This window comes from Rattus rattus, chromosome 8 (assembly GCF_011064425.1).
Source record: "Rattus rattus isolate New Zealand chromosome 8, Rrattus_CSIRO_v1, whole genome shotgun sequence".
Classification (NCBI taxonomy): Eukaryota; Metazoa; Chordata; class Mammalia; order Rodentia; family Muridae; genus Rattus; species Rattus rattus.
This window is the reverse complement of record NC_046161.1, coordinates 109,580,812-109,603,278: the sequence shown is the minus strand read 5'-3', so window position 1 is coordinate 109,603,278 and position 22,467 is coordinate 109,580,812. Positions and strand designations below refer to the sequence as shown.

The window sequence follows — 22,467 nt, the reverse complement described above, 5'->3', positions numbered from 1 at the left end:
GAATTTACCAGAAGGCGACTGAATAAGCTGTGACTGTTAGAAATCGTGAATTACTCAGCCATTTCTACCTACGAGAATGACAGTGGCCTATAGCTTAGTCTAATAATTTGGATATTAATTAAAGAGGGCCACCAAAACATAAAGTTTTATTTTTATTTTTATCTTGCTGTAATGCTTTGAAGTTAATCCAACAATTTGTTGAAGCAGCAGGAAAACCAGAGTGCACAGGGCTTGTGTTTCCTGACAGGGAGTTCTTCTTTAGTATTACCCAGTTTTTGAGCCACGTGTTGGAGGTAGAGTGGGGACATAATAAATATCTTAGGACTTATATAAAGAACTCATTCAAGCCCATGTTATATTTCAGATCGGAATCTCTACATTATTTTATTTTATTTTGGAAATGTCTCATGTAGCTCAGCCTGGTCTGAGGCTGAGTATCATCTTGGACTTGTGACCCTCTTGATTTGGCTTACAGGCCTGTACCCCTGAATTCCAACCTTACAGGCCTGCACCCCTGAATTCCGACCTTACAGGCCTGCACTCCGTGCATGCTAAGCTAGCTTTGTACTAACTAGACTTATATCCTTTATGGTTTAATCTCATTTTATTGTATATACACGAATGTCTCACCTGTGTGCGTGTTTATGTTCCACACAGGTGCTTGGTGCCCGCAGAAGCTAGGAGGCATTGGATTTCCCTGGAGCTGGAGTTGAGGGTAGTTGGGAGCCAGCGTGTGGATGATGTTAACTAAACTTAGGTCTTCTGCAAAACCAGGCAGTGCTCTTAACCACTGAGCCATCTCTCCAGCTGTTGGCTCTGACCTCTTGTAGATCTGAGCCTCTTCTTCATCCCCTGCCCACACATGGAGTCCAAGCTCAGTTCTCCAGATCCAACATTCTTTCAACGTGGTAGAGAAAACGTTCAAGGTTTTAATGGTATCCGGCCATGGAAGAGGTGTTCTGACTGCCTACCACACAAGTCCCTGGGCATTCAAGAGGAGTGGATGGGCCCAAATCCCCATCCTCAGTTAACTGACTCCCTCCAGTTTCAGATGAATTTATTCATTTTTTTTTTACGTTTAGTGTGTGTGTGTGTGTGTGTGTGTGTGTGTGTGTGTGTGTGTGTACACGTTGTGCAATGCATTCAAGGGTGCCTTTGGAGGCCAGAGAACAGTGTCATGCTGAGGTTGGAATTGCAGGTTGAAAGTTGCCTGGTGTAGGTGCTGGGAACCAAACTCAGTTCCTCTAGAAGAGAAGCAAGTTCTCTAAAGCACCAAGCATTCTCTCCAGCCCCTTATTATAGGTCTTTTAAATTTACACATTTTTTATTGACAAAGTTATATGTTTTATATACGAAATGTTTCGGAAGATATGAATACAATTTAGAACGGCTAGATGGACTTAACCTAGGAATTATCACACATGCTCACCATTCCTTGTTGTAAACGTACTTGACTCCATTTCCTTTGTTGTTTCCTTCCTTTCTTACGAATGGGATCGCCAATAGTTACCCACCTTATAAAGCGGTGGATCTCAACTCCACAGGGCAGTCCAGGCTGGCCTTGAACTCATAGAGATGCACCTCTGGAGTCCTGGGATTAAAGGCATGTGCCACCAAACCTGACTCTTTTTTTTCTTTTTTAAACTTTTACTCATATATGTCTGTGTGTCTGTGTGTCTGTATGTGCTTGAGAGCAGAGGTCTGGTTTGGGAGCAGAGAACTGACCTTGGTTCCTCTGCCAGAGCGTCATTGTTCTTAGCCGCTGAGCTCTCTCTCCCTCCTGACGTCCTTAGCAGTCCTCAAGGTTACAGTGATGGTAGCTGAGTGTGCTGGCTGTTATACAACAGAGATTTTAAATTTATTATCTATAACTAAAGATTTATAGCACTTGACTGATGGCTTCCTAGACCCTGCCACAGACTTTGGTGACCATCTGCCTCTAAGACGGCGGTTCTCAACCTGTGGGTTGCAACCCTTTGGGGGTTGAATGACTCACAGGGGTCACGTATCAGATATCTTACATATCAGATATTTACATTTCAACTCATAATAGCAGCAAAATTACAGTTATGGAATAGCAATGAAAGTAATTGGGGAGAATCACCACAACATGAGGATCTGCATTAAAGGGTCTCGGCATTAGGAAGGTTGAGATCCACTGCTCGATGAGGTCAGTAGCTATTGGTAATCCCATTCGAAAGTAAGATCACGGGTGTTTGGCTTTCCCTGCCTGGCTTCTGTCACGCAACATACCGGTACAAATGGAGTCTCATTATTTTGGGGGCTGAAGGTATTCTGCTGTGGAAGCATACCACACCCCAGTCTCCTCCTGCTTGTTCTCTGGTGACCGCGAAGGTTGACTCCAGTCTGGCCTGCTGTGAATTGTGTACAGTCAGCCCAGGGGTGCAGAGAACACTGCATTTTCTTCATTGCACACCCAGCAGCAGCTGCACTGTCAAAGAAGAGAGTAGTTTTAATGGGTCTGTTTTAAAGAAACCCTTCCGTGTTGTGGCACCCGTGGCAATGCTAATTTACAGGAGTTCTGTCTTCTCTACCCCCTCTCTAGGACTTGTGTCTTGTTCTTTTTAGTAAGAGCCATTCTAGCGAGTGTGGGGTGATGGGACTTTGTGGTTTTAATTGGCATTTCCCTGATGATTAATGAGGCTGAACACTCGCTCATCTTCCTGTTGCCATCTGCACGGTGGCTTCCCTTCCTCCTCTTCTCCCCTCCCCTCCCGTTCCTCCTTCTCCTCTTCTCTCTTCCTCTTCTACATCCCCCTTTTTTTTTTAAGATTTATTTACTATATATAAGTACACTGTAGCTGTCTTCAGACACAGCAGAAGAGGGCATCAGATCCCATTACAGATGGTTGTGAGCCACCATGTGGTTGCTGGGACTTGAACTCAGAACCTCTGGATGAGCAGTCAGTGCTCTTAGCCGCTGAGCCACCTCTCCAGGTCTCCTTCTTTTTTGAGAAACAACTATTCAGATATTTGATCCATTCTAATTAAATTATTTTCTTATCGTCGACTTGTTTGTGTCTTTATACATGTTGAATGTTAACCTTTTATGTATGGTTTGCAAAATTTCCCCCATTCCATATGTTGTCTCTTCTCTCGGGGATTATGTTCTTGGCCATGCAGAAGCTTTTCAGTTCAATGAGAGTTTGTCTAGTGACACTTTTGTGGTGGGAACTTTTATATGATATTCAAGAAGCCATTGCACACATCAGTATCAACAAGCTTTCCCCTGTTTTCTTCTAGTGGTTCTTTGGTTTGGGCTTTAGACCTTTAATCTATTCTGTATTGACTGTAATAAGCTTTGTAATAGGCTCTACAACCCAGTAGGCTTAGTTCTCTAGTTTTAAGTCAGGGTGTTGATAGTTCTTTTTTTTTTTTTCTTTTTTCTTTTTTTTCGGAGCTGGGGACCGAACCCAGGGTCTTGTGCTTGCTAGGCAAGCGCTCTACCACTGAGCTAAATCCCCAACCCCGTGTTGATGGTTCTTAATAAGTCAGGGCAGTTTCCACTGCAGTTGCATTGAAGTGGTAACTCACATTTGGGACATCTTAACTAATCTAAGACCATGGTATAGCTTTCCTTTTAGGTGGGGTTTTTCCATCAATGGCTTTATTTTGTTTTACTTGTGTTCTTTTGAGACAAGGTTTCACTATGTAATCCTGACTGACCTGGAATTCACTGTACAGAGCAGGCTAGCCTTGAGTTCGCAGCGTTCCTCCTGCCTCTGCCTCTTCGGTGCTGGGATTGAAGTCTTTTGCAGACGACATTTTAAGTATTTAAGTAGCTACAGGTCTGTTTAAAGCCCCACACTAAAGTCACTATTTCAGGACAGCCAGGCATGGTGGTACCCACCTGTAATCCAGCGCATTGGGGAAGCAGAGGCAGGCAGGCCAACAATTCAAGGTTACTCTTGGCTACCGAGGGAGTTCATGGTCAGTTTGGGAAACAGGAGACCTGGACTCTAAACGAAACAAGCTGAAACACAACAAAACGTGTACAGCTTGTTTAGTGGCGAAAACCAAGTAACGGGGGGACCCACATGGGATGTGAAGATAGGCTGGTTTGGTATAAAACAAAACAAAACAAAGCCTCCCAAACAAACAAACAAACAAACAAACAAACCAACAACAACAACAATATCCCCTGAAGTATTTTTATCTTTTGGAAGTAAAAACATCAATCTTTTTTTTTTAACTTGAAATATTCTCAAAGATAAAATGCTCTTTTTTTTTTTTTTTTAAATGTTTTTCTCTTTCATTGAATACTCAGGATCTTGGATTTATTTTCTGGACACACAAAGGTCAGCATGGTAGTTGTCATGGAGCGAATGATATTAGAAGAAATTTCAAGTTCATATGAAGGGCTCATGGCCAAAAAAACGGGGGGGGGTTGCCTAAAAAGAGCCGTGGGTTTCCGAAGAAAAGTGAGAAGAAAACCATTAAGTCCAACTAGATACTGAAGCCACTTGGGGAAGAAAATGAGCGAAGTGTTATAAGCAACTCTGGTGTTTCTGAGGTTGGCCTGTGAACCGCCATTCAGCTACAGACGCCTGCAGACGTGATCAACTGTCAGGATTTAAAGTTTTCGAGCACGCGAAGTTGCCTGGTACATTTGGATAACTTAGCACACGGTTCCAGTGAGTCTGCTGGGGATGGGTCTGCCTCACTACGGTGTGCGGACAGAGCATGCGCAAGACCAGGATTCCCTTTATGTTTTCTCAGGAACGGTGCGCAGGAGCTGAAAGACCTTGTCTCCGAGCTTGCATTTTGTCACCAGTGGGCAGGGAAAGCTCCAATGACTTACAGGCTTGGCCACCCGGGTAAGTGTTCTCTCCTTTCTCCTCCCTTCTCTATGACAGCGGCGAGTTAGGGAGGGGAACTATAGACTTATCCCAGAACATTCCATTTTCTGAGATGAAAACTTTACTCTTATATTTTTGGTTGTGAGCCTAGACTTTAATGGCTGAGCTATCTCTCCAGCCCGATGGAAACTTTGCTAACGAGACCAGAACATTAATATTAAAAATCAGTGGGCCTAAAGATAAGAAAGCTAATTTGAATCCAAGTTCCCCCTAGATTTCTGCTTTTAGTCATGATGGTTTAAGATTCCTGAGCCTTTACTTACTTACTCATTTACAAAACTGAGATCATAAACGACACCTGACAGAATGGTTTTCAGAAGTAAGAGAACAGATATTTTCAAGCATCATACTGGGTTTCCATTTATCCTGGAAATTATATATATAAATGATGTGTATGGGTGTTTTGCCTGCATATACATCTTACTGCCCTTTGTGTGTCTGGTGCTCTGGGAAGTTGGAATTGGGTGTCAGATCCCCTGGGATGGGAGGTAAGATGGTTGTGAGCCACCATGTAGGTGCGGGGTTCCAATGCCAACTCTCTGTAAGAGTGTGCTCTTAGCTGAGTCTTCTCTCCGGACTCCTGAGGAGAATGAATGTGTAAGTTGTTAGTGAAAGGACACGATCAGCCTTACGTCTCAGAATGTGTATGGACATGGGACTGAGGGGCAGCATATTCAAAGCAGGAAGGCAGGTAGAAAATTTGCAAGAATATAGTCTCTGAATGTCCAGGAAACAAAATGGAAGGGGGAAGGGACAGGACTGGATGCGGTCGAGTGGTAGGAGATAAGACTCGAATCTCCTTCATCTTTAAGCACTTCATAGCTCAAATACTACAAACATAGCAGTGGCCATTAAGAAAACATTTTTTGGGGTGTGTGTGGTGGTGCACGATTTTAATCCTGGCACTCGCTTTAAACCCAGAGGCAGAGGCAGGCGGATCTCTGTGAGTTTGAGGCCAGCCTGGTCTGCAAAGCAAGTTCCAGGACAGCGAAGGCTACACAGAGAAACTCTGTCTCAAACAAACTAAACCAAATGAAAAAACCAAAATAAAAATAAATGAGGAAAGAAAAAGGCACTTTTTGACATAGGATTGACTCCCATTAACTCATAGTTCTGACATTTTTTCCTTTTATTTCTTGTTACAATTTTCTCCTTTAGCTTTAAATCCCATTTATTTAGCGTGGGGTGGGGTGCACACACCTAGAGTCATGTATGAAGCGCAGAGGACAGCTGGCTGGGTCGAGTTCTATCCGTCCACTCCTGTGGCTCCTGGGGTTGAACTGCGGTTGACAGAGTCAGAAGCAAGCGGTTTGGCCTCTGAGCCACTCCTCTGCTTCTCCCTTTGTTCTTTCGATAACCAGCTCAAAGTGCTGGGAATGATCTCCCCGGGGAAGAAAGGGCGTCATAGGAAGAAGCAGTGTCCAGAGCCGGGGTGGTGGTGCAGGCCTTTAATCCCAGTACTCAGGAGACAGAGGCAGGAGGATCTCTGTGGGTTTGAGGTCAGCCTGGTGAACAAAGTGAGTCCAGTACAGCCAGGGCTACGCAGAGAAACCCTGTCTCAAAAAACAAACAACAACAAAAAAAAACGTGGTCAAGTCTTCAGGTGGGCCTAGGCATAGTTTGAAGACTTTCTGTCCCCCTCATCCTCAGGACAGACAAATGCATTCTGTGGCCTGAAGCACTGAGGATTAAGAGGGGACTGGTGATACACACCTGTGACTTCCCAGGGGTAGAGGGCATCGGCCAAGAAAGCCCATGTTGGACGAGATTGGAGATAGAAGAGCAAAGACTATTCACTTGTCCTTTACGGTGCCTCAGGAGCCCCTGTCTGCCCCCTGGAGCCTGCTGGGGAAGCCTAGTGTATCAGCGATATGACCCACAAGGACGCTCTAGTGTTCTTGCACCACTTTCCAGTATCAGGTGGTCTTAGGGCCCCAAAGCACAGCCCAGGTTTCAATGTCTCAGAGCAAGCAGTAGGCAGTTTCAGGTTTAAGTAAAGAGGGCACTGTATGGTCCTTGATGGGAATGACATGATGGGATGGAAGAAAGCAGCACTAGCCTGTCAGTAATCTGTGAATGAAGACTGGATGGGAGCAGGGCATCTGAACGAGCAACGTGTATGTCTCAGTGAGGCTTCCATTGCGTGGAGGGACATCATGACCAAGGTAACTCTTATAAAGGAAAGCATTTAACTGGGACTGGCTTAGAGGATCAGAGGTTCCGTCCATTGTCATCTCGGTGGGAAACGTGGTAATGTGCAGGCAGACATGGCGCTGGAGGAGCCGAGGGTTCTACATCTTGATCGGAAGGCAGCCGAGAGGAGACTGTCTTCTGCAGGTGGCCAGGAGGAAGGTCTGGATCATGTTGGCCAGACTGGAGCATATGTATGCGACTTCAAAGTCCTGCCTTCACAGTGACACAATTCCTCTTACAAGGCTACATCTCTGCCAATAAGGCCACACCTCCTAGTAGTGCCACTTCCCATGGGCCAAGCATGTTCAAGCCACAACACTGCAGAATACTCACAGAAAACAACATGCTATCCCTTATTCCACCCCTACGCCCTGGCACTCTGAGTTTTGTGGAATATGGCTCCAGACTTCTGAAGCAACTCTGGGGAAAAGCTTACACTGAAGTCATCCTGATGAATTCTTTGCTACTCAGTAGAGAAGGAGTTCTCAATATAAATTGAACTCAGCTTTATGAGAAAAAAAACAAAAAACAAAAACAAAAACAAAACAAAACAAAAACAAACCAAACCAAACAACAACAACAACAACAAAAACCAAAGGTAAAGAAACTAATTCCCACGCTGTCATCTGGGATCGAAGGTTCTCCATGCAGATAAGCTTTTAGGCATTAGAATAAGCAGAGCCAGTGTTGGTTCTGAGTCGCTGCCTGAATTCTGCAATGTAAGGGTGAAACACAGGAAACACAAGTTCATACTGAGAGTGCAGTTTTCAAAAGGGCACTGGCAACAATGCCAACCAGATGAGGAGAGACTAATATAAGAAATGTACAGGATCGGGGTCCCACGGTCCCCAGCAGTTACTCTCTGTTCTGATGTTTCAAAAGCCGGAGCTCAGATGCAACTGTATTTATCATTTATAAGGGAGAAAATGGAGGCCCAGAGAAGTAACTTCCCCACGCACAGCCAGCAGGCAGTTTGGTTTTGATCTGTGGTCGCCTGTCTTATTTGGCCACCTGTCAGATTCTGAAGTATAGTCTCTCTCTCTCTCTCTCTCTCTCTCTCTCTCTCTCTCTCTCTCTCTCTCTCTCTCTCTCTCTCTGTGTGTGTGTGTGTGTGTGTGTGTGTTCACACATGTGCCTGTGCGTGCATGCACAAAGGCAAGAGGGCAAGTTTAGCTGTCATTCTGCAAGAGCCACCCACCTTCCTTTTTGAGACAAGTTCTTGATAGGACCTAGGACTCTGATTAGGCAAGGCTGATTGGCCAGAGAGCCTAGCCCCATGGTCTGGCTCTCTAGTTCTGGAATCCACAGCACCTGACTTTTACATTGTGCTCAAAGGATCCACCTCAGGTCTAAACATTTGCAAGGCAAGTGTTTCCCCACCTAGCGATCAGCCCACTTCGCAGTCAGAACCATTCAGAAAGGGAAGAGGGCTGCCTCAGAGCGAGGGTTTCACTGGAGTGGTTGGGGTGCGTCCAAAGAACGGTGTGGAGCTGTTTCAGAATCTGACAGGGCAGACCCTGAGTCTCTGATTCTGAACTTCCAAAGTTGCATTCCATCTGTAAGTTTATATCCTCGATGTATGTAATTTAGAGTGGCTCTCCCTTCCTACTCAGGTTAGTGGCATGTGAAGCTTCCCCAAATTAGAACATTTAAAACCTTCGGAGTTATCCTTGATTACAAAGCAACTGTGAGGCTAGCCTGGGATACATGAGACCTTTTCTCAAAAGTCCCATTATGAAACGTCAGCTGCTAATAAGTGAAAATGTTGTATGTGCCTGCAGGTCTGAGCTCTCCTCTCACATTCTGTCTCTCTTTGATGCCTGATCATGTATGACTTTAGCTCCTTGTTAACTGTACATGTTTAATTCCATGGGCTGGGCTTTCTGGGTGCTTAAGGATTGGTGTTTCAAACCACATCTTGGTTGGTGTTCTCACGCATCTCCCTTTGTCTGTGGTTGCTCTGAACAGACGCTTTAGGGCTTCAGATAATCGGCCTGTTGCACTCCATTCATGGTAGCCATGCCATTATAGGTTCCCAAGGACATTGCTTAGGGATGCCTAGCCATCTTCCCAGCGACGCCGTGTGGGCATCGCTGACTGGGCACAGTCCACCTCGCTTAACACACACACTGGCTTAACAGACACTGGCCCTTCCAGTGCTGCTGCGTGGAGTTGAGGAAGACTGCACTGTGTTGGGGTGAACTTTTGTTCCAGTGGGGACAGATGGGAACGTGTTGCCTTCTGCAATACCATTTTGGCTGTTGAGGCACCGGCTCCCTGTGCGTGGTTTGCTTATCTTGTTCTTGGTGCAGTCTAGAGTTGCAAATACCAACTGACTCTCCCAAGTCCTCACATAAGAGGACGAATTCTCCCTTCGGTTTTTGTTTTATCACAGTCGGGGCAGCACGCTGATGTCACCCATGTGCAGGTAAGTCAGATTATGTAACTCTCATTTAGAGGAAAGGGGGCTGACACACCTGTCTGTCCTAAACATGGAGGCTCGAGCTCTCTAGAGCTTTCATTTTGTTCTGAGTTCCTATAACCCACTGAACCTAAATATGAAACCAAACTGAAACTTCTCGATTTTGAAATCAAAGGCTTCTTTGAATCTCAATTCTAGTTTAGTGAAAAGAATACATGACACTTCACAAAAGTCGGTGGGAGGTAGGTTTCTGTGGGGGGCAGTGTGAAGCAAAAGCCAGATTTAGGAGAAATCAGGAGAACAGTAAAATCTAATTTTCAATTTCTTTTCAGAGACTTTACATTTACTGGGCAAATTCTTCTCTTTGGCCATCATCTTGAGGCAGCGTCCTGTCAGAGTCCCTGCCTGTCTCCCAGCTGCTGGGGCTGCGGAGGGACACAACCCTCCTGGCTTCATGTGAGCAGAGATTAAATGCAGGACAGGTGGTGGATACTCAAGGACCCCTCTCTATTCAACTGTTTCCTTGAATCCTCCTGCTCCTGTTTTTTTTGTTTTTTTGTTTTTGTTTTTTTTTTAGGACTCCACACTGCGCTGGGCCCCCACAGCATCTACTCAGCCCTGACTGCCCCATCTTCTGTTCTTGAGTCTCCCTTTTCACCTCAGGGTCTTCCAACCCTACGCTGCACATCTGAAAAATCACGCGCCTGGAGGTACTGTATGAGGCACATCGTGGTGGTGGGTCACACGTGTAAACCCAGCACTTGGGAGGTGGAAAGAGGAGGCATCCTTGGCTACATGGTCTATCCTAGGCCACTTCAGATTAGAATATATCCTCAGGCTCAGTTTCAAAGGCCCTCTCCTGTCAAAAGAGAAAGAAAACGTTTTGTGACAAAAGAAGCCAAAGCACAGCACCTAGAACATTTCTTCTAAGTCTATAAATTAGTGAAAATGTGTGTTCAGGATAGGTGAATAGACACGAAAAATCAGAGTATCACATAGAGGGTGATCACGTATGTAGCTTTCAGGGGAAGAGGCTCCTACTACGAATTATGCATTAAGATGGAACTGAAGAGGTTTTCTTATATAGAAAAGTAGCAAAATATAGAGCTTTGCTGTAAAACCTAAGGAGGACGGAAACTTTATATTAATAGACACAGAAATAAGGTTCTCAGAAAATAGTAAAGCCAACGGAGGGACTCCTGAAGGAGAGAACTGATCAAATATACTACCTTAAATTTTGTTTTTATTTACTTCATCATCATTATTTCTTTGGAGACAGTCTTACTGCATAGCCAGACTGTCCTGAAACTCACAGAAATCCAGTGGCTCTGCCTCCCGATTGCTGGACTAAAGTATGTGTCTGGGTTAACTTGTTTTTTCATGATATCAACAGTCTCGGTTGTTGCTATGTGGTGGTTTCAGATCTACAGGTATGCCTCCAACACTGCAGCGTGTGGCTGCTGCTCAGATGTCTGCAGTCATGAGGGCAAGGCCACCAAACTGATGCGGTTCACACTCTACTCTGTGCTTTCCTGGGAGGTCTATTTGTTTCTTATGGTAAGTCTGTCTGGATACTTGTAACCATCCTCGGAGCAATCCAGCAGAGGGTCTTTGAAGCAGGGTATGAGCCAGTTAGTTTGCCTTGACTCATGAGAAAGGTAACAAATTTGACCGAGACTGTGGAGACTGTCGGTGCAATGGTAGCATTTGCTCATTAGAAAACACCCAGAACTGGACAGTTAGCTAACTTGTAAGTAATGTTTACTGAAAAGATGCTGTGTTTCACTTTATGTTGAATACTATTTTCAGGTATTGTGAGTCACCCTGTGAGTGATGGTTGTTTACTGTCATCGCAAAGTAATATTCCAGTGAGATCACAGGAATTGTTTACTGGCTGCTAAGAAAGTTTTACTGTAAAATTTTAATGGCTGGTCAAGTTTAATGGCTCATTAGAGACTTTGAATTTTTAAATATTACAAATCTAGTTTGTGTACCAAACAAGCATTTTATTTAAGTATTTGAAAGGTTAGAAAGCAATAAATATATTATGATCAGAAAAACTGAAAATGCTCTTCCAGAGGTCCTGAGTTCAAATCCCAGCAACCACATGGTGGCTCACAACCATCTGTAATAGGGATCTGATGCCCTCTTCTGGTGTGTCTGAAGACAGTTACAGTGTGCTCATATACACTAAATAAATAAATATATATATTTTTTAAATATGAAGTTACTAAATAGTAAAGTGAAAGAAAATTAGTAGGACCACTGAAAACCAGGAACAGCAATATAAGGAATAAATCTGACTTCACACATTCTAGGAAGCGGAGGATCCAGTTCCTCCTTCCTAAAATTAATGAATTCCTTTTAAGAACTAAGAATTAACCCGGCCTGGTGGCTCATGCCGGCAGTAATCCCAGCCCATGGGAGGCAGAAGCAGGCGGATCCTTGCGAGTTCCAAGACAATTACAGGTAATGTACTGAGACCTTGGGTTAAAACAAAACCAAAGGCAAAGTCCGAGAAATAGCATGCGACTCAGCTGTCAACCTAGTTTCAGCTATGTAATTTATAGTTAACTAATCAATTCCATTTGAGTTATGGAGACCTAAACTTACCGAAACTGACCGACATCCCTAGGCCTACTGTTATTACCACTATAATTATTATTAACTTTTTATTTTGAGACAAGGTCTTAAAATATGGTTTAGGCTGGCCTTGAACTGATGCTGTAGCCCAAGCAAGACCTGAACTTGGGATCCCTCTGTCCTACCCTCCTGAGCAGCTGGGTTTCCAGGCCTGGACCACAGGACCTATCTGTAATATGAAATTTAAAAAGTTGAACCTATCGCAAATAAGATAGGATTATCGTCTAGAAGAAAGCACGGATAGAATTGTTTGTGTTTTGTTGTTTTTGAATAGAAACTTTTTACATAAGAATTCTGCCAAATAGAGTAAGAAAATTTCCGAGGCCTCTGACAATCACTTAGAAGCTTCACGGTGAGCCGTAAAGCAGGTAAGCCGTAGAGCAAGCAAGCCGAGCCGTAGAGCAGGCGAGCTGTAGAACAGCCAAGTCGTAGAGCAGCCGAGCCGTAGAGCAGCCGAGCCGAGCCGTAAAGCAGGCGAGCCGTAAAGCAAAGCAGGCGAGCCGTAGAGCAGATGAATTAATGGAACCATGTTGGAGTGAAACAACATGGGAGGCACTAAACCCATTACCTGAGACTAATTCAGTTTCCATCGTCATCATTCATCATCACTGCGCAATGGTGAAGAAGTCATGAAGAGTATCTGACCCGTGAATTGACCCGAAGATGCCTGTTTATACAAACAATACATTGCCCGAATACCGGTGATACCAATAGCAAAACATGGTCTATGAGGGAGGACACTAGTTAACTAGATTGGTCTTGGGACAAGTTATCAATTAAATTCGTCAACACCACTGCATTGAGATCCTGTCTTCTCAGTTTTGCCACGCTGACAGTCAAAGGTAACTATGACATAAAGTAACACCCGAGCCTATGCTGTCTAAGCAGAGAGCCCAGGATGCAAGGCGTGCCAAACCAGGTTTGCAAATACGAGCAAGCTGAGTCCCCTTGTGGCCAGGCTTAGTTTCTAGTTGCCCCACAAGAGGCGTGGCAGAGTAGACCAAGAGCTCCGTGTCGACTCAAAGTGTGCAAGGCCAGCACAAGCAGGGACTGGTCAGTGATACAGAAAACACTCTTCATTTTTGTCTCTTTGGCCCAGACAGCTGCATCTAGTCTCTCTTGTTTGGGAACCATATATTTGGTAGTGAAGCAAAGAGAAAGACCTGACACCCACAAAACAGAAGCTGTGGTTCATGGTCCAAGAACATCAGCTGGAAATGAACACTCAGGCCCCACAGATCAGAGATTGAGAACTACCGGTTTCTAACCTGTCCTTTATGTGCACCCCTCAGCGTTTGCTAGAAGAACACAACCATGGAACTTCCGTTTTCTTCACGTGTATTGCTTAGCGCTAGAACAGAATAGGACCACGGGGTGAGCGTATGTTACAAATGGGGTGTGGAGGGGGTAAGATTAGATTGGCTTACATACTTCCTGCTAAGTAGTCCAGCAGGAGCTGTCTGCATGCTGAAAGGCTGGGAGCCTGAGAGCAGCTGAGCACGCCAAGCAGACCCAGCTCAGCACCAAAGGCCTGGGGAATTTCTCTGCAGTAAAACTATTTGGGTTCCTTCCCATCTAAAATGGTTTGTGCTCCCAGACGAAAGTCACACACACAGCCTTTGCATTTTAATATGCCTTAGGCAGCACAGTAGCTAAGCGACTGCTTACCCTCCTACCATGCTGTTAAAACCCACTTTCCTTCCAATAACTCCGAGTTACTACTTAACTAATTTCTATGTTCCGCCTGGGCTGCTCTTAACTCCAAGTGAGCCGTAAAGCAGGTGAGCCAGCCGTAAAGCAGGTAAGCCGTAAAGCAGGTGAGCCGCGTTTTTTATGCTCAGCTATCCTTCTCCCTCTTGCGGGTTCTTTCTCTTCCACGTTGTCTCCTTCTTGCTTCCCCTCCTCGTGGTTTCCCCTCTCCAAACCCACGAAAAACTCAACCCTGCCTATGTCTCTTCTTCCCAGCTATTGGCTGCTGGCATTTTTATTCACCAATCAGAATTAACTTGGGGGCTGCTGGGTCCCAGAGTCTACTTGCAGACTCCAGATCTTGAAGGCCAACACTTAGCTTGACAATAAACAGTAAAAGACAAAACCTCAACAGAGAGTACCCACTCCTCAGAAGGCCTAAGAGGCTGGAGTTGGCGCCAGCAGGCCACCGCAGGAACAACTGCCGTAGACGCAGAAGCTCAGGAAGAAGCAGAGGCCGGTAGGCATATATGACTGCTTTTCTTGGCCCTCATTATAGCTGAGCCAGCCGTTGGAATGTGCCACACACTAGGAGGATGTGTGTTCTTCTCAATTAGTCCTCTCTGGAGACAGCCTCTCAGGCGCCCAGAAGCATCTCTCTCAGGAGATCCTTAGTCCTGTCAAGTTATAGTCAGCGGCAATCATAGCACTAGGTAACTCTCATGCATGCTAAAATTTGAGAGGTGTCTGTGAATTCCCCGCAAGCACATTTACCACTCTCAGCAGAAAGATCTTTATGAACCCGTATCAGATCCTTAGCTCTTAAGGTAGCGACTACGGGACACATGAGGCTGTTGAGCACCTTAAATGTGGTAGGGCCAAGATGTGCTCAAAGTGCCCAAGGACAAGCGCGCACTCAGGTTCATCAGGAAGAGTGTGGGCATGCGCATTTGCGCCAAAAGAAAGTGGGAGGAGCTGAGTAACGTGCTGGCCGCCTTGAGGAAGGGTTGATGACCCTCCCCAATAAAGATCGTTCCTACCAAAAAAAAAAAAAAAAAAAAAAAGCGTGCTTGGGTTTGACACTCCAGGAGCCAGTGAGAAGAGGATCTGGGTGTGCCTTTATACCCTCCACCCGTGCCCCATTGGTCCGTGATTGCTTGTTCCATGTAGTTGGCACTATCTGATTGGCTGGCCTCTTCACACCCTCTGTCGTCATTTGTCTCCAGGTGTCAAGCAGGTTTGAGGATTAGTAAATGCAGAAGCAATTGCTAAGCATGTGTGGGCCACTGCGGGTGCCATTCAGGATATGCTGACTCATTCTTCCTATACAGGCCTTAGTATTATGATGATTATGATGATGACCATGATGATGATGATGATTTTTTTGAGACAGGGTTTATCTGTGTAGGTAGAATGATTTCCACATTTTATAGACCAGGCTGGCCTCAAACTGACAGAGACCCCCAGAGTGCTGGGATTAAAAGTGTATGCCACCACTACCCAGCCTCACTCAGGTTTTAAAGATATAAGAAAGAAAGGTTGGGTATGGAAAGACGGCTCAACAGTTAGAGCGCGGGCTGCTTTTTGCAGAGGACTTGAGATCAAATCCTAGTACCACGTCAGGTGGCTCAAACTACCCTTAACTCCAGCTCCCGGGGATCTGATGCCCTCTTCTGGCGTCTATGGGAACTCCACTTAAGAGTACACGGCATGGCACATCAAACCATTTCCAGAAGAAGGACATGTGAAGAACAGTGTGCCTTGTAACGGCTTCTCTGTTTGTTATATGTTAAACCATGTAATATACTGAAGTAGGGAGAATGCATTTTGCGGCTTGTATGTGTACGTGGTGTTTATGTGTGTGCACGCGGAGGTCAGAGGCCAATTCTGAGCATCGGTGTCCACTGCTCTCCACTTACTTCTTGAGAACCTAGAACCCAGCAGCCTGGCTGAGGATTGAACTTGGGTCCTTACGATTGTATCATGAATACATTGCTGACTGAGTCATCCTCCCAGACCCTCCGTTTCTGTCTTCAATAGGAAACAGCATTTACACAGACACATAGCTTACAGGACATTTATATCATACACACAGCACCTCCTCACTAACCTTAAAGGATGATCGTGTCCCTAGTTTGGGTCTCGGCTCTAGCTTATTTGAAACAGTAGCAAGAATAATGGAAAATGGCGTTTGTTTTGTGTTTAGCATTTTGCGTGGATGGTTTGATTTAATTCCTGCAGTGACTATGGGAATTCTATACTATTAGGGAAACAGAGTCCCAGAGAGTTTAAGTTGGTTGATACTGTGTGGTATGCGACAGACAGAATTCAACTCAGGGCCAGCTGAGGTCAAGAAATAGCCATAATCCTTTCTCTTGCCTACGCATGTACTGGGAAAAAAAAAGTCAGTTTTTAATGGCATTTCTGTATAACTGAATTCTGTCCAAGTGTGTGTCCAGTGAAAATGTAACGGTAAAACAGCCCCGCAGGTAACATCCAGACCCACGAGTCTTCTGAGGAAGGCCGTTGTCTTTGAAAACACATCAACGGGCAACTTCACAGCTACCGATAACAAGTCGGTCACTTGGCCAGGAAAACAGTCCAAACCTGATGGATAGCAAGCAAATCAAACCAAAGCAAGGAGCTGGAGAGGTGACTCATTGGCCAGCAGTGGACACTGCCTTTATGGGGGACCCAACCTCTAAGGCCCCCATTTGGTCCTAGAGGGCATCTCAAGTCATGTGCACACACCCATAAATAAAATAAAATGTTAAAAGTGACACAAAACAAGAAAAAGCAGCATCTTCATAATTCTATGACGTAACAGTGTGCTATGTCCAACTAGCTTCAATGCCTGGACCAGCCTATGTCAGGTGTAGGCTGTGAGTTCGAGGGGGGCTCCTTTGAGACAATTAATTCTTTTTTTGTGTGTTTGTTTGAGACAGGGTCCTGGAACTCACTCTGTAGACCGGGCTGCCCCAAACTCAGAGATCCACCTGCCTCTGCCTCCTGAGTGCTGCGATTAAAGAGTCCAGCCACCACTGCCTGCCTGTATGTCTTAATTCAGTTAGGTTCACAGTAAGCACCAGAGTGACGCTCAGTTGGTTATTAAAACGTTTGGCTAATTGTACTAACAAAAACCAATCCTCTGTGGCTCTGTCACCTGCGGCATACCTAAGCTGACCCCTGACACAAAGACTGGGGAACAGTCCCTGTGGCTTTTGGAGTTGAGCCTCCTCTCAGTTTTAGAGTCCGCCGACCTCTCCCGTCAATGGCGTTGCCAAGCACACCTACACGGGGACATCAGACATCATCCACAGATGCTTCTGGGCGGTGTCTGTCTTACAGGGCTCCTTCCAGTCACAAAATTCTCACGGTCTGACTTCATAAACGACACATTTAAAACTGCAGGGAACTTCATAGAGACCTTTCAATCAGGCAGGCACGGAGGCAGTAAACAACAGCCGCTTGCACGGAGAGCATTTTCACCTTCAGGTGACGCCAAGGAGGAGCTGCCCATGGACCTTTATGAGGTCTTTAATTCAACTCTTTAGGCAAGCCAGATTTTGGTTAAGAGCTCCCAGAACCTGAATGTGCCACCTCTCTGTCTTGGTAGTTTACACGAAACCTCATCTGACAGAAATGAAAAGACCCCCATGTCTAATGATAGTCCTTACTACTGAGGACACACCGGCTTGGAAGGATCAGGAAGGAGAGAGCACAAAGCCTTCCTCTTGGTAGCAGACATGAAGGGGAGTATGGCGCCCCAGCCCCAAGTCTAGCCAGCAGTCAGGGGCGTCCACGCAGCTCATGCGCCCAAATTAAAAAGCATCAGCTCAGCTTGCCCTTGATGCGGCCATCACATTTCACTCACGTTAAATGCGTGCTAAATCTTATTGTAATGAAGACCTGGGGCTGTTGTCACCCGCGGAACTGTTGCGTCCAGCTGTTTTCTTAACCCCCAGGATGGCGTCTGTTATGAGTCCTCATTCTGGTTTACGTTTACTGAGGTGACACAAATAAAATAATAACAACAGGCAATACAAAGCAGGGGCAGCAAGCGCGCATTTCGCTGTGGATGTGCAGCGAAGAGACCCCAAGGGGATCCCCGACAGCTCCCCAGTCCCCGTTGTACACTCTTATGTGCGTTGTCTTCCTTGAGGGTATGTGCGTGACTCGTGACTTGCATCCACCCAACACAGTATGCCGAAAGTGACGGGACACCACCCATTCCTCAGTCAGGCTGCCTTAGGGAGCAGGAGTGACAGGCGTCCTCACAGGGGTGATATGGTCACACAAGACCCCTTCTTAGCACTGGTGCTCCCTGCTTGTTGAATCCCTATGACAAGATGGGCCAGGTAAGCAGTGTCCTGCATCATCTCCCAGGGATCTATCTCCCAGGGGAACAGAGACGCAGGCTCGTACAGTGAAGATCTGCTCTCTTAACACACCCCAGAAGGGGTTTCTTCCTTCCCCAGGTCACTCCCCAGACCCATAGCATTTTTTCCAAGATAAATGACTTGTCTTTTTCTCAGGGTCTGCATCTGGATGAAACCAGCCAATGGGGTAAGACAGTGTGCTACTCATATTGGATGGGAACACATAAGAAACTAACCAAGAAGGACAGAAACAATCACAGAGATTCACCCTTTAATTTTTAAAAATTAAAATGTATTTTAAATGTGTGTGTGTGTGTGTGTGTGTGTGTGTGTGTGCGCGCGTGCGCGCGCGTGCGTGCACGTGGGTGCCCGCAGGGGACCAGAAGAGGGTATTGGATCTCCTGAAGCTGCAGTTACAGGCGAGGTAGTGAGGGCTGAGAATCAAACTCCAGTCCCCTGCAAGGTCAGCAAGTGGTCCTAAGCCCTGAGCCATCTCTCCAGCTCTGGACCCACAAATCTGAACCAGGGTCAGGTACTTGGCCACAGCAATGAGAAAGTAATGAACACATATATCTATACCCCTAAGAACAGCTCCGACTGTGTGATTCGTGTTTGTTCTGTCTTCAGGCAGCGCGTGACAAAGGCTTTAGGAAACCCTGGGATGCAAACCACCCAGTGCCTGATGAGGGGCTGCATAAGAGTGGAAACATTCAGTTTGGCTTGGGGTGTGAGGTCACACACAATCTGTCGTGGCAGGGAGTGTGGCAGAATTCACACCTGCAGGAATGTGCCTGCACAGGGCACAGCTCCAGCTTCTACCTGGGGTGATTCAAAATAGCCTAGAAGTCCAGCCTCAGAGTCTCTGGTGCCCTCTTCTGGCATCTGAGGGCACGTGTATGCACACACACACACACACACACACACACACACACACACACAAACACACCTATCTCTAAAAGCACGTATACTTCATAAAAAATGGTACTTAACAAAACTTAATTAAACATGTTTGAAGTGTAATTTAATAATTTAATAATGTGTTTTGAATGTATCTCTATGGATACCACACCTCATTTGCATACCATACCCCATTTGCATACCATACCCCATTTGCATACCATACCCTATTTGCATACCATACCCCATTTGGTTCTTACTACTGCCTTGCAAGGTGTTATGAACTATTTTTTTCTTTTTCTTAAAAATATATTTTTTCACACAATATATTCTTTTTTCTTTCTTTTTTATTGGATATTTTTTTATTTATATTTCAAGTGTTATTCCTTTCCTGGTTTCCCATTGATAAACCCCCATCCCATCCTCTCCCCTTCTTCTATAAGGATGTTTCCCTTCCCCAACCACCCCCCTTCCCCATTCAAAATAGTCTGGTCATAGTTTCCTCTCCCCCCAGTTTTCCTCTCTCTAGTTTCCTGGAGTTTGATCCTCAGATCCTTCCCACCTCACTGTCCATCCAAATCCACACCTCTTTATTCTCTCTCATTATAAAACAAAAAGGCATTTGTTGTAATACCCAGTTGATCTACTCAGTTGATCCAGAGTGGTGGCGGTGTGTCCCTTGCTACCCACCCCAATGTTCTGGTTCACCAATCACACACACACACACACACACACCAGCTTTTATATTTTTATATGCCTCAAACAGCTCAATGGCTGGGCCACTTCCTAACCTCTGCATGACTAATCCACTCTCCTTCCAACATTCCTGAGTTACTCCTTACTAAAATCTCTTTGCTGCCCTAGACCAGGCCATGTAGCCCCGATGGGCCACGATCCTGCAACTCCTATGTGACTGCTATGCTGTCTGTCCCCCACCTGTCAAGCACGGTGTCTCTCCTCTCCTTCTCCTGGCATGGCACATCTCTCTCTTTTCCTTCTCCCCTGACCCAGGAATCCTAAAAGTCCTGCCTCTGTCTCCCTGTCTAGCCATTGACTGACAGAAATCTCATAAAACCACAAAGCTGGAAACCATGGTATATAAACAAAAGAACTGCAAGGTTAAACAGTAAAAAGCCCAAAGTTTTATGAGACAAAAACCCTTCCAAAAACACCATTGAGTTCATTTGGTGTTGGCCATCTATCTGCTGCTGGGCGTGGCGCCTGCTCTGAAGTGTGGTTTGTGTACCCAGTGACACTCCACCGGGGAGATCTGAGTCTTCATTCGCAGAGGTTATCAATGGGAGATAGCTACTGGGGTGGGATGGGAACCTGTGTTCACTTCCCTTCTCAGTGCTGATTCCCACTCGGCTTAGGCTGGGGCAGGCCCTGCGCGTGTTGTCACGGGTTCTGTGGGTTCTTGTGTGTCAGTCCTATGGCCTTAAAGGTCTTGTTTCTGTGGTGCCCCCAATCCCCACGGGCTCTTACAATCTTTCCACCTCCTCTTCACATGGCTCCCTAAACCCCGAAGGGAGGGACTCGACAGAGATATCCCATTTGGGATCAGTGTTGTTGCAAGGTATGACTCCCTTTTTACAGATAACGTAGTGAGCTCGGAAGAGTTAGGTGGCCTGCCCAGTATCACACAGCTACGATGCCAACGGGGTAGGGTTTAAAATTGGTTTCTGCAATATCTTTTCTTTTTCGTCTTCTTGATTTTGAAACAGTCACACTATCTTTGCTTTCTTGTTTGCTCTGTGACCAAAAGCAACTTAGGGGAGCAAAAAGGTTGGTTTTGGCTTACACTTCCAGGTCACAGGCTGTTGAGGAAAGTCAGGGTGGGCACTGAAGCAGAGACCACAGAGGAACACAGGTTCCTGGCTCACGCACTGGCTCATGCCGAACCATTCTTATATGTAGTCCAGACCTACATAGGGATGGTGCCGCCCACAGTGGACTGGGCCCTTCCACATCAACCGCCTCTCAGAGCCACTGCTCACAGACATGGCTACAGGGCAGTCCTTCAGTTGAGTTTCTCTGATCCTAGGTGTATCAATTACTCTTCTGGTGCTGTGATAAAACACCACGACCAAAAAGGTTTTTTTTGTTTTTGTTTTTTTTTTTGTTGTTTTTTTGTTTTGTTTTTTTTTGTTTTTTTTTTTTTTTTTTTTTTTTTTGCTGTTGTTGCTTTTGCTTTGGGCTCACAGTTTCAGAGGGATGAGAACCCCTCATGGCAAGGAGGCATGACAGCAGGAGCAGGGAGCCGGGCAATTACATCTTTAACTGCAAGAATAAAGCAGAGAGAGCTGGGACTGGGGCAAGACCATCGTCTCTCATAGCTGCCTTCCAGTGCTTCGCTTCCTTCAGGAGGATCTCACAATGTCCTCAAAGAGCGCCACCTACTGGGGACCACGTGTTCAAGTACCTGAGCCCGTGGGGACACTTTTCACGGAAACCATTTTAGCAGGTGATGCCAGGTGGTGTCAACCAACAGTAAAACCAAACAGGACACCAATATCACAAATAATTAGGGGTAAAAGATGAAATGATTACCTTCCTCTGGGACTCCTCCTAGAATTTTGGGGGGCGAGTTTTCTTTTTCCATGGTGTGTCTGTCCGGATTGAGTTTTGTGGTAGGATAACCTACTGGGCTTCAATCAAGTGTAGCTGTGGTTGATTTGGGAAAAAGAAAAAAAAAAAGAAAGAACGGAGGCCCAGTGGCTCTGTGAGGATCTCTCAGGGGAGACACGGGGTTACTTGTCTTACAGTTCTTGGGCCATAAACTCTGCCATACAAGTAAAGTTTCTTAAATAAACAGAGAGACCAATTTAGTAAGTAACAATTTAGCTTCTGTAGTTCTGGGATTACAGGTCCTATCATCCCTCTTCCTACCTGATGTCTAGTGAGTCCACCAAGAGAACCCGTCGCCTGCCTCCTGTTTCCCAGTACTTGGTACTGAGGATCTTTGACCCTTAACCTTCAAGGCATTTGTCCACCCCCCCAATACCCTGAAAAACCTCCCAGTGGACTATAGACAAAGGACACTCAGGCTGCCCTGCCCGACAGGCCCCCTCCAACCCCCGGAATGTCATGTCACCACTGACCAGCAGGATGCCAACGTGTCACACATTATTCTGGGAGCAGAGCAAGACCCCTCAGGTCGGCGGATAATCAAGAAACAGTGTTATGAGAGCTGACATCTTATGAATAATTATATTGAAAATCTGTTCATCTCTCTTCCTTCAGCTCCAGATGGGCGGGTTGCTTCTATCAAGCCGCTCAAACGGTGATGAGTTTGAACAAGGAGCCAGTTGCCTCCTGCAACTTCTGTGCGCATTGTATGATGAAAGTTTATGGCCCGAAGAGT

General features: G+C 45.8%; 1 long non-coding RNA gene across 1 annotated transcript; it reads right to left on the bottom strand.

The window, feature by feature from the left end:
* Window positions 1-10,309: 10,309 nt before the first annotated feature.
* LOC116908094 lies at window positions 10,310-13,487 on the bottom strand. Its single transcript, XR_004388874.1, has 3 exons — window positions 13,407-13,487; window positions 12,707-12,805; window positions 10,310-10,354 (listed from the first exon to the last, which is right to left on the bottom strand). It is a non-coding gene; the product is annotated as an uncharacterized LOC116908094 (long non-coding RNA).
* Window positions 13,488-22,467: the final 8,980 nt, after the last annotated feature.